The sequence below is a fragment of the Microtus oregoni genome, unplaced genomic scaffold (assembly GCF_018167655.1).
Source record: "Microtus oregoni isolate MIOR12 unplaced genomic scaffold, Mior012 000115F_ref0000277, whole genome shotgun sequence".
NCBI classification, from domain to species: Eukaryota; Metazoa; Chordata; class Mammalia; order Rodentia; family Cricetidae; genus Microtus; species Microtus oregoni.
In genome coordinates this window covers 1,863,615-1,876,847 of record NW_024544744.1, presented here as the reverse complement: position 1 = coordinate 1,876,847, position 13,233 = coordinate 1,863,615, and the positions used below count along the sequence as shown (strand labels likewise).

General features: G+C 40.1%; 1 protein-coding gene across 1 annotated transcript in view; it reads right to left on the bottom strand.

Annotated features, from left to right (window-relative positions):
- Aoah (acyloxyacyl hydrolase) overlaps positions 1 to 13,233 on the bottom strand; it is a 205,263-nt gene that overhangs the window by 33,956 nt on the left and 158,074 nt on the right. The window lies entirely within an intron of this gene.

The window sequence follows — 13,233 nt, the reverse complement described above, 5'->3', positions numbered from 1 at the left end:
GTCCACACCACACTGCTGATGGCAACTGCTTGTTTCTGGAGATTTTCCGTAGTGTTTTATCTTGGCTATCACCTTCAGGGGTTCCTGATTACTGGGCATTGTACTAGCATAAGCCAAAGGCCTTTGGACGGGTGGGTTGTCATAGATGAGTAAATAATTTAGTAGATGTAAGGGGAAAGTATGTATCTGTCTCCAAAGAGACGAGATATTCCTAAAACTAAGGATCGGAGAGACAGACAATAATTCTCTGGGAGAGACAGCTTAAATGGGGATTTAAGGTTCTGCTATTCAGAACACTGAGTTCTGATGGTAGAGACTCTCTCTGAATAGTTAGTTGCTCTCTGCTATCTTCAACCTGCAGCTGCCCGGTGCTACTGGGGCTCACAGGTCTGCTGGACCTTTTACTCACTTCCACCCCAGCTCACCTAATCTCTCATTTTTAGAATAATAATGAATGGAGAAGTGTTATTATCATTCTGTGATGTTTTTCCATTTTAAAATTTTATCTATTATGTATACAATGTTCTACCTACATATATGTCTGCAGGCCAGAAGAAGGCACCAGATCTCATTACAGATGGTTGTGAGCTACCATGTAGTTGCTGGGAATTGAACTCAAGACCTCTGAAAGAACGACCAGTTCTCTTAACCTCTGAGCCATCTCTTCAGCCCCTTGATAGTTTTCTTAATGATCAACAAAAACCAACAAAAGCACAAACTTTTGTTGTTCTAAAATTATAGGACCAGGTCCAGCCAACCTCAAGTCCGTTTGGGAATTTGATGTGCAGAGAACCCACAGACCTTAGAAAAACAGAGTAAAGAGTTGTCAACAGCTTATTAGATGGGGTGTCCTTCCTTATAGCAATATCTCCTATGTCTTTCTTGACTACTCTGGACCAGGATTGAAGACCAATCGTAAGTAATTGCAGTAGATTTAAAGGAGCAGCACAGCTGGGGGTGATGGTCGTTTGTAATATATCAGCATCCTGGAGGCTGAAGATGCAGAGCTCACGTCCAGCCTGGCCTATATAGTAAGATCCTGTCTCAAAGCAATAACAAACAAACAAAACACAAAACAAGTAACCACAAACAGGATGCAAGGAACCACTTATTCATTACCTAACGCCTGATTTTTTTCCATGTACCGATTCCTCTCTGCTGCAAAGTCCTTGTGTTTTTCACCCTTTTCCCTCCCTCATGGAAATCTGTTTTATAAAGTCACCTAAGTAGTTAATGTCTCTCCCACTCTCTTCTTTCCTAGTCTCCGTTCTTTAATTTAACTCTATTCGTTCCTAGTCTACTAGTCTTTTGTCAGACTCGGCACCACATCTTTCTCCCTCCCAGTCTCTAGTGTCCTCTTCTGTAGGTGTCTCCGCAGCTTCTGAGGGTTGATGTATCTGCCGCTGGAGAAACTACTACAGCAATGACAGCCAGCAGGGAATAAGCAGCAAGCACAGAGCCTTAGCCCTTGGGACATGGCAGAAAAAGTCAGATATCTGAAGAAGTTACACCTTTTGTACTTTGCGATTTTAGTTTCACAGAAAAGACAAAGTTTTGCCCTGGAATAGAGGACTTTTATTATTCACTAACATGGTCTAGTGGAGAACCTTCATGTCCCCTGGTAAGAGTAGAAGAGTCCATACAGGCCTTTAAAAGCGGCTCTGTGGTGTCCTTTAACTAGGGTGTATCTATAACAAGAAGAGAAGGTTTCATGACCTCATCATCAGTTAGTTCTCCCTAACTGAATTTCAACACATGGTCTCTCTGGGCTGGTACTGACCATATCACCAAGTACCTCACATCCTATGTATTCTCTCAATTTAGAAACTAACTTTCATGATATTCTAAGTGAATCTGTTACTTTCAGTGCCTGACAATAGGCCCCTAGTTTCTTTCCTGGAAAGAGAAGGAGAACATTTAAATATAACTAGAATAAGTCTTCAAAAATTAAATCATGCTGGGCGGTGGTGGTGCACGTCTTTAATCCCACCACTTGGGAGGCAGGGGCAGGCAGATCTCTGTGAGTTTGAGGCCAGCCTGAGCTACAAGAGCTAGTTCTAGGACAGGCTCCCAAAGCTACAGAGAAACCCTGTCTTGAAAAACAAACAAAAAATTAAATCATTACTTTTAGCAAAACATACTGAGTATTTACTATGTCAGGTGTTGTGATTGATTCTGAGTATAGAACAGAGACTAGAAAATACACAGTCTTGTTCTTTGGAAGCCCAATGTTACTAAACTAGCTATGGTCATAAAGTGTTGGGGATTCAGAAAGCCCCGAGGGTGGAAACTTAACTGTTTACTGAGGTCCTAAAATAGGAACACATTAATTGGTCCACAATGCTCTGTATGCAGTTCTCAGAAACAGTTACAGCTAAGTGCTGTGTTAGCTGTGACTATCTGCAGTCAACAGAGCAGATCTGAGGTTTTCGAGTTCTGGAGTTTGCATAATTCTGGAGACTCTCCTTAAGGGCAAGAACATAAACACAAAACATCCAGACATTGGGCCAAAAATATAGCACAGACACAGGAGCCCAGACCAACTGTGGTGAAAATGTTGGAATTTGCAACTTTTATACATAAGTATGGTCAGCAATCAAATGAGGGGACCCGAAGTTTCAGCAGCATTAGCTTCAAAATCTGCCTTTTGACACCCTTTATATCGTGTTACTAGCTCTTGGTCAGGCTGCCAAATTCATAGATAAGGCCCAGAAATGGGAAGAGAAATGCATCTGATCTCTAGTAAGGATAGCCATCATTGTAATGGCTGTTCCTTATAAAGAGCAGGGATTTAAAGTGCGTTATTTTAGCTGTTCTATACGAATCCATGGGGAGGATTAGGAAATACATTTTAGTTTATTAACCACAAATACATTCAAACAAAACACGCAACATCTCCAAACCATGGGAAGGACTTCAAGCTCAGATGCCCACAGAGCCTACAGGTGCAGGGCTGTTGAACCCACCCTATAAAGAGCAGCCATTGCTCAGTCCTGATGAATCTGTGTGCTCCATGTCATTAGACTTGTCTTCAAAATGGAAAAGGGATACATGGGACTTTTTGCCAAAAATCTCCTGATTTTTTTTAGACATTGGCCATGAATCCAGTGATTGTAAAATATGCTTTATTTTATGATACAAACTCCACACAGGTTAGGTTTTAAACAGTTCAATCGTTGAGAGACCCACAAGGAAACACTATATGTCAAGGACAAGATGTTGGGTCTGGAAAGATAGCTCAGTGGTTAAGGGCACTGGCTTCACTTACAGAGGACCCAGGTTTGGTTCCCAGCTCATAAATAGCAGCTCACAACCATCTTTAACTCCAGTTCAAGGGGATCTGATGCCTCTTCTGGCCTCTACAGGCACCAGGCACAAATGGTGTGGAGACACATATATAGGCAAATACATCCACACACATAAAATAAAAGTTTTTTTTTTAAAAAAAAACAAAGCTCCACATGAATACATTATTTCTCTGATTTTGTGTGATGGTGTATACCTTTCTTATATGTGCAGAAACATTTGGATTTTCATTTCTAGAGAATTTTTATGATTTTGCCCATTTTTGTTTGTACTTACATATAATATATTATATATGTATATATAAATATATGTATAAATATGTATACACAGTATGCACACATATACATAAGTGGTTATCTGAAAGAAAATGGCCTCCAAAGATAGTGGCACCATTAGAACGTGTGGCCTTGTTGGAGAATGTGTGATATTGTAAGAGGAAGTGTGTCACTGTAGAGGCAGGCTTTGAGGTTTCATATATGGTCAAGCCACTCCCAGTGAGACAGTACATTTCCTGTAGCCTTTGGATTAAGATTTAAGACTCTCAGATCCAGCACCGTATCTGCCTGCATGCTGCCATGTCCTACCATGATGATAATGGACTCAACCTCTGAAACTATGAGCTGCCACCTCAATTTAAATGTCCTCCTTTATAAGAGTTGCTGTGGTCATGGTGTCTCTTCACAGCAATAGAAACCCTAATTAAGACAACATATGGGTTTTATAACTGTAGCAGACTAAATATTCATGTTGCCAAAAAAAATGGATGTGTCATGTACAGAACAAAATGCAGCTATGGGCCTTGTGTGTTCTGCCCCTACCTGAGCCCTCTTATATACAGGATGACAGCGGATCTACTTGTTTTGAATAGCTTTATCCCCCTTCATTTTCTGTTTGTGTAATATAACAGCAGACACTACTTATCAAAAACATTTCAGATTAAAATAAGGATCTTTCTTTCTTTTGTTTCTGACAATATGGTCTCCACTTCCATTCTCCATGTGTGCCTGTGTGAGTGAGCAAACACAGGGTCTAACATTAGAAAACAAAAAGGAAGGATTGAGGAAAGCCTTTCTTCTGTATCTTATTCATCACCCCATGCCTTCTTTGCATGCCCTTTCTTCATCTATGAAGAGGTTACATTTTATGCCATCAAATACAAATCTTCATCCTTTTTTCTCATGTGTAGCATTTATTGTATTCTATTTGACTTCTGATTACGTTTTCTTAATTAGTGTAAGATCTTTATTTAATTTTTTGCTTATTTTATGTGTGTGGAAGTATGTTTTTCAAGGGTAGGAATTCTTCCTAAAGCAAAAAAAAAAAAAAATAAAAAACACTTGATAGCTTCATCAAATGACGTACCTGGTATCTATCTATCAGCTGCAACCATTACTGTGTTTATATTTCCTTTCTGGTCTGTCAATCTTGTCTCATGTATTTTGATGTTCTGTTTGAATGTAAGTGGCCCCCATAATTCTGTAGGGAATGCCACTTGTTAGAGTGGGTATGGCATTATTGGAGGAAGTGTACCCCTGTGGGGGTGGGCTTTGAGTTTTCCTACACTCGGGATACCACCCAGTGTCTCAGTTGACTTCCTTTTCCCTACAAGATGTAGGACACTCAGCTACTGCTCCAGCACCATGCCTGCCTGCATACCAGCATGCGCTCTGTCACGATGATAATGACCTCACCTTCTGACACTGTAAAGAGCCATACCAATTAAAAGTTTTCTTTATAAGTGTTGCCATGGTCATGGTATCTCCTCACAGCAATAAAAACCATAACGAAGATATATATGTAATGGTATTATAGCCTCTCAGTGAATTAATCTTTTTATTGTTAAGATATTCATCTTGGCCACTATAATTTCTTTGAAGTCCAGCTTTCTGACAATCCTATGGTCACTGCAGCTTACTTTGATTAATTAGTACTAACATGGTGTATCTTTTCCCACCACTTAGCTCATTCACTTCCCTGTATTTGAAGTGAATTTCTTGTAGACAGTCTCCAGTTTTGTGGGTTATTTTTATTAGGTTTGGTCTTTTGTGCCAGGGCTGAACCCAGAATCTTATACCCACTAAGCATACACTCTGCCATTGAGATACAAGTCTAGCCTAGAGTTGGTGCTTTTAATTTACTCTTTTTATTTTTTAGACAGCATTAAAATAATATGTTTCAATGTGATATTTTATATTTCAGTCTATTCTAATATTATTTGTTAAAAGATTATGTTCATTCAATGTAATCATTGATACATTTAAATTTTGATCTACCATTTTGTTATTTATTTTATTTTTGTTTTATCCTTTTATTCCTCTGTATTTTAGTTAGTTTAAATTTTGTTTTATTGTTTTAGATAAGGTCTTATTATGTAACCCAAGATAGTTTAAAACTCTAGATCCTTTTCCTTCTAATTCCTGAATTCTGGGATTATAGATGTGTGTCACTATGCCTGACAAAAATTTTGCTAGTATTCTGTTTGAAAGTCTTGGTGGTTCTTTAGGGGTTGGGGATGCTGCTCTTACTGCTGGATCTTTCTCTGGAGATAAGCTACAGAAAATAATCCCATAGATGTCAGTCCCTCACGGGGGTGCCTCATGTGCTGGTTACACCCAAAGAGCCTAAAAGTTTTCTGATGAACATGATTTACCATATATTGCTGTCACACTTGCTATGAGTTCCCCAAGCATGCGGTTCATGGGGGGTCTTGGGCCACCGAGACACCTATAAAACAGGGGTCTTTTTAATATGGCATCCTGTGGCTGTTCCAGTATGATGCAGAATTCTAGCACTATAAGGTTTTCTAGATGTTTCCTTTCAGGGAGGCATCCACCGCCTTTTGTCTAAACATGTCCTTGTTTCCTGCTCTTTTGTGTATAGTGTACATGTGTGAGGTGTGTCTGTGTGTGCTAGCATGGAGGCCAGAGGAAGATACTGCTGGTTTCCCTCTGCCATTTTGTGCCATCGCCTTGAGACAGAGTATCTCACTGAACTGAACGTTGGCCATTTGCACTTGTCTGCTTGACCAACAAGCTCTTGGGATCCGTGTGAATCTTCTCTGAATGCTGGGATTACAGGAACAAGCAATCACGTCTAGCTTTTACATGAGTGCTTGGGTTTTGAGCACAGGCATTTATGCTTACAGAGCAAATCCTCTTACCTACTGAAGCATCTCCTTAGCCCCCTCCTGTGCTTTAAAATAGCCACTGCTGAAAGCACAGTGCTGATTTTCTGAGCCTGCCTTAAGCCATGGCTGCTGCCATCTGTTGCCTTTGCTCCCTCTTGCTGCGAAGGGGAGCTCCCCAAACCACCCAATTTTTCTTGAATGGACTCTGGTCTTTCCCTACAGTTTTGTGGAGTTTCCCATTTCTCTTTGCTTTTAAAGCTAGAGCTATTCAGGGACCATTTCCCTCTTATGATAGTGTTATCTAGTTTTCTCTGGTTTATTTTATGGGTTTCCTAGTACCATACTTGCATATCATCTGACAATTTCTTTTCTCCACATAAACTCAGTTTCAAATGATGTAGATTTTTCTTACACGTCTATAATTCATCAAGCATTTTCAGAAGAAAGATTTGTTGAGAAAATAAGAATTTTTACATATCTTCTCTTCTAAAAATGTTTGTTTGCAATAAACAGAAGTCTTGAGACGAAGATATTGATCTTGGGCCCCAGACCCCAGCCATTTAACAACTGCTTGTTGTGACAGTTCCTGACAGTGTTTCCACTACTGGGAATGCCTCATATCACAAATGATTCTGTCACAAGCAAGACAAATTCCCTAAAAATATTTGGATAGGGTAAAATATGCTTTCAATTGTGACTGGACTCTACCTCCCAGTGCCACATCTTCACAAGCACCTTTCTCCTGTGTTGCTAGAAGTTGAGCTCTGCTTCTCCCCAAAGCCATTGCCTCCAGCCCCAACCCTCCCTGCTCAGCACCTCCTTTCACCATTTGGATACTGCTTAAATCTTAACTTTGCTGTGACATCTTCTACTTCTTCAGAGTTAAGGGTCTCTCACTTCTGAAGGTTGTAACTTACTTTTGCCCCAGTAACACTGATGGAACTGTGATTCCTTTCTTGTTTGTCTCTTTCTTTTTGGTTATGACCTCCATGAAGGTGAAGCCTTTACCATGCTCATCTTTCTATTTCTAGAACTCACTGTAAAATTGAAGAGCAAGACAATGAAGACAGGAAGGCAAAGCACCTCCATGCTTACATAAACCCCAAGATCATTTAAGCTGTCTGTAGACACAGCAGATAGGTTTCCAGTTCATGCCTTTTATCTAAAGCTCTAAACAAAACAGATTATTGGAAGAAGATGCCCTACAGCTTCAGCACACTGACAAGTACATTCATTTAAAGCAAAGTATTTGCAATGCAGGTGTGCCGATCCTAGCTTAGTGAAGGAGACTTCTTCACATGGTTGCTGTCACAAGCCCTGCTCCTACCTGTACAGGTTTGTCTTAGTTTCTTTTTTCTTAAGGTGATAAAATACTCTGACAAAAGCAACTTTAGGGAGAAGGATTTGCTTTAGTTCACAATTCAAAGCATAGCTCATCATGCTAGATAAGATAACAAGAGCTTGAGCCTGCTAGGGCGCTGGGACCGAATCTGAACCAGGAGGACATAGGGGTGGCCGGTAGCTCCTTTGTTCCCATAGCCTGCCCGCAGCGAGCGGGGTGGGCCCTTTGTTCGCGAGCTAACCAAGCAGTGCAGAGTTTCGATCTGGGCACCGAGTGAAACATCATTGTGGTGAGTGAGTGCTGCGGCAGCTGGGATCATACCTCAGCCCGCCCACACTTCCTGGCCATCCTACAGGGGCTATACTGCCCAAACCCCCTCTCTCTTCCTATCCCACTCAGCTTACATCCAGATCCCCACACCCCCTGTCTCCCTCCCTCCTTTGGGGCATAGCGCCTCCCTGCCCAGCCTGCTAGGGCGCTGGGACCGAATCTGAACCGGGAGGACATAGGGGTGGCCGGTAGCTCCTTTGTTCCCATAGCCTGCCCGCTGAGAGCGGGGTGGGCCCTTTGTTTGCGAGCTAACCAAGCAGCGTGGAGTTTCGTTCTGGGCACCGAGTGAAACATCATTGTGGAGAAACATCTCTGGGGAGTGACATCACTGGGAAGGTACATCAGTGGGCAAGAAGACCTGATCCTATAAAAGAAGATCCAAAGGGGAGTATTGGGAGGAAGAGATGGGCAGACGCCAATGCAGGAATTCTCCCAACAATCTGAAAAACAACACGAAACCACCAGAAGCCAGTGACCCCACAACAGGAGGACATGAACACCTTAATCAAGAAGAAGTAGAAAAAACTAACTTCATGAAAGTGATTGACACCCTTAAACCTTAAACAGCATATAAAAAACGAACTTATAGAAATGGATGAGAAGTATAATAGAAAGTTCGAGGAATTGAGTAAATCAGTGAATGATACCCTAGGAAACCAAGGAAAAACAATCAAGCAGATAAAGGAAACAGTTCATGACTTGAAAACTGAAATGGAGGCAAAGAAGAAAACACAAACAAAGGGCCGACTGGACATGGAAAATCTAGGTAAACGAATAGAGACTACAGAATCAAGTATAACCAGCAGAATACAAGAGATAGAAGAAAGAATCTCAGATTCTGAGGATAACATAGAGAAAATAAACACTCTGATCAAAGAAAACAGCAAGTCCAACAAACTCTCATCACAAAACATTCAGGAAATATGGGACACAATAAAAAGACCAAACCTAAGAATAATTGGAGTAGAAGAAGGAGAAGAAGTGCAGCTCAACGGTACAGAAAATATACTTAATAAAATTATAGAAGAAAACTTTCCCAACCTGAAGACAGATGTACCTATGAAGGTTCAAGAAGCATACAGAACACCAAATAGGCTGGATCAAAAGAAAACATCCCCTCGCCATATAATAATCAAAACACAAAATATACAGAATAAAGAAAGAATATTAAGAGCCGCAAAGGAAAAAGGCCAAGTTACTTATAAAGGTAAACCTATCAGACTTACACCTGACTTCTCTATGGAAACCATGAAAGCCAGAAGGTCCTGGATAGATGTTCTCCAAAAACTAAGAGACCACGGATGCAAGCCCAGACTACTATATCCAGCCAAACTTTCATTCACTATAAATGGAGAAAACAAAATTTTCCAGGATAAAAACAAATTTAAACAATACGTAGCCACAAATCCAGCCTTACAGAAAATAATAGAAGGAAAATCACTAACCAAGGAGTCCAACAATGACCACAATAACTCAGACATCTAGAGACTCTTCACCAGCGCAAATCAAAGAAGGAAAACACACAAACCCTACTACTTAAAAAGTGACCGGAGTTAACAACCACTGGTCATTAATATCACTTAATATCAATGGGCTCAACTCACCTATAAAAAGGCACAGGCTAAGAGATTGGATAAGAAAACAGGATCCAACATTCTGCTGTCTACAAGAAACACACCTCAACCACAAAGACAGGCACCTACTCAGAGTAAAGGGCTGGGAAAAGGCTTATCAAGCAAATGGACCTAAGAAACAAGCAGGTGTGGCCATACTAATTTCTAACAAAGTTGACTTCAAACTTAAATCAATCAGAAGAGATGGAGAGGGACATTTTATACTCATAACAGGAACAATTCATCAGGACAAAGTCTCAATCCTGAATATCTATGCCCCTAATATAAAAGCACCCACATACGTAAAAGAAACATTACTAAAACTCAAGGCAGCCATCAAACCGCACACACTAATAGTAGGAGACTTCAACACTCCTCTCTCACCAATGGACAGGTCAATCAGACAGAAACCTAACAGAGAAATTAGAGAATTAATGGAGGTAATGAAGCAAATGGACTTAACAGACATCTATAGATTATTCCACCCAAAGAGGAAAGAATATACCTTCTTCTCTGCAGCTCATGGTACCTTCTTGAAAATTGACCACATACTTGGTAACAAAGCTAACTTACACAGTTACAAAAAAATATTAGTAACCACCTGTGTCTTATCAGATCACCATGGATTAAAGTTAGAATTCAACAACAATGCTACCCCCAGAAAGCCTACAAACTCATGGAAACTGAACAGTCATCTACTGAACCATACCTGGATTAAGGAAGAAATAAAGAAAGAAATTAAAGTCTTCCTTGAATTCAATGAAAATAAAGAAACAACATACTCGAACTTATGGGACACTATGAAAGCAGTCCTGAGAGGAAAGTTCATAGCACTAAGTGCCCACCTAAAGAAAACAGAGAAAGCACATATTGGAGACTTAACAGCCCACTTGAAAGCTCTAGAAAAAAAAGAAGCAGACTCACCTAGGAGGAGTAGAAGACTGGAAATAATCAAATTGAGGGCTGAAATCAACAAAATAGAAACACAGAAAACAATCCAAAGAATCAATGAAACAAAAAGCTGGTTCCTGGAGAAAATCAACAAGATAGATAAACCCCTATCCAAACTAATCAAACGAAAGAGAGAGAACACGCAAATTAATAAGATCAGAAATGAAAAGGGGGACATAACCACAGACACAGAGGAAATTCAGAGAGTCATTAGATCTTACTACAAAAGCCTATATGCCACAAAACTGGAAAATGTAAAAGAAATGGACGCTTTTTTAGATAAATACCATTTACCAAAACTAAACCAGGACCAGGTGAACAATCTAAACAGACCTGTAAGTCGCGAAGAATTAGAAGCTGTTATCAAAAACCTCCCTACCAAAAAAAGCCCAGGACCAGATGGTTTCAATGCAGAATTCTACCAGAACTTCCAAGAAGACCTAATACCTATACTCCTTAATGTATTCCACAATATAGAATCAGAAGGGTCATTACCAAATTCCTTTTATGAAGCCACAATTACTCTGATACCAAAACCACTCAAAGACTCAACCAGGAAAGAGAACTACAGGCCAATCTCACTCATGAATATCGACGCAAAAATCCTCAACAAAATACTGGCAAATCGAATCCAAGAACACATCCGAAAAATTATCCATTATGATCAAGTAGGCTTCATTCCTCAGATGCAGGGCTGGTTCAACATACGAAAATCTATCAATGTAATCCAGCATATAAATAAACTGAAAGAAAAAAACAATATGATCATTTCATTAGATGCTGAAAAAGCATTTGACAAAATTCAACATCCATTTATGTTAAAAGTCTTGGAGAGATTAGGGATACAAGGGTCATACCTAAATATAATAAAAGCTATATACAGCAAGCCGACAGCTAACATCAAATTAAACGGAGAGAAACTCAAAGCCATCCCGCTTAACTCAGGAACACGGCAAGGCTGTCCACTCTCACCATACCTCTTCAATATAGTGCTTGAAGTTCTAGCAATAGCAATAAGACAACATAATGGGATCAAGGGGATTCGAATTGGAAAGGAAGAAGTTAAACTTTCGTTATTTGCAGATGATATGATAGTGTACATAAGCGACCCCCAAAACTCCACCAAAGAACTTATACAGCTGATAAACAGCTTTAGTAATGTGGCAGGATACAAGATCAACTCCAAAAAATCAGTTGCCCTCTTATACACAAAGGATAGGGAAGCAGAGAGGGAAATCAGAGAAGCTTCACCATTCACGATAGCCACAAACAGCATAAAATATCTGGGGGTAAATCTAACCAAGGAAGTGAAAGATCTATTTGACAAGAACTTTAAGGCATTGAAGAAAGAAATTGAAGAGGATACCAAAAAATGGATGGACCTCCCTTGCTCTTGGATTGGGAGGATCAACATAGTAAAAATGGCAATTCTACCAAAGGCAATTTATAGATTCAATGCAATCCCCATCAAGATCCCATCAAAATTCTTCACAGATCTGGAGAAGACAATAATCAACTTTATATGGAAAAACAAAAAAACCCAGGATAGCCAAAACAATCCTATACAATAAAGGATCTTCTGGAGGCATTACCATCCCTGACTTCAAACTCTATTACAGAGCTACAGTAATGAAAACAGTGTGGTACTGGCATAAAAACAGAGAAGTCGACCAATGGAATCGTATAGAAGACCCGGATTTTATCCCACAAACCTATGAACACCTCATTTTCGATAAAGGAGCTAAAAGTATGCAATGGAAGAAAGAAAGCATCTTCAACAAATGGTGCTGGCACAACTGGATGTCAACCTGTAGAAGAATGAAAATAGACCCATATCTCTCACCGTGCACAAAACTCAAGTCCAAATGGATTAAAGACCTCAATATCAGTCCGAACACACTGAATCTGATAGAAGAGAAAGTGGGAAATACCCTACAACAGATGGGCACAGGAGATCGCTTCCTATGTATAACCCCAGAAGCACAGACATTAAGGGCAACATTGAATAAATGGGACCTACTTAAACTGAGAAGCTTCTGTAAAGCAAAGGACACTGTCACTAAGACACAAAGGCAACCTACTGACTGGGAGAAGATCTTCACCAACCCCGCAACAGACAAAGGTCTGATCTCCAAAATATATAGAGAACTCAAGAAACTAGACTTTAAAATGCTAATTAACCCAATTAAAAAATGGGGCACTGAACTGAACAGAGAATTCTCAACAGAAGAAGTTCAAATGGCCAAAAGACACTTAAGGTCGTGCTCAACTTCCTTAGCAATCAGGGAAATGCAAATCAAAACAACTTTGAGATATCATCTTACACCTGTCAGAATGGCTAAAGTCAAAAACACCAAGGATAACCTTTGCTGGAGAGGCTGTGGAAGAACGGGTACCCTCATCCCTTGCTGGTGGGAATGCAATCTTGTGCAACCACTGTGGAAGTCAGTGTTTCGGTTTCTCAGGAAATTCGGGATCAACTTACCCCTGGACCCAGCAATACCACTCCTGGGAATATACCCAAGAGATGCTCTATCAAATGACAAAAGCATTTGTTCAACTAT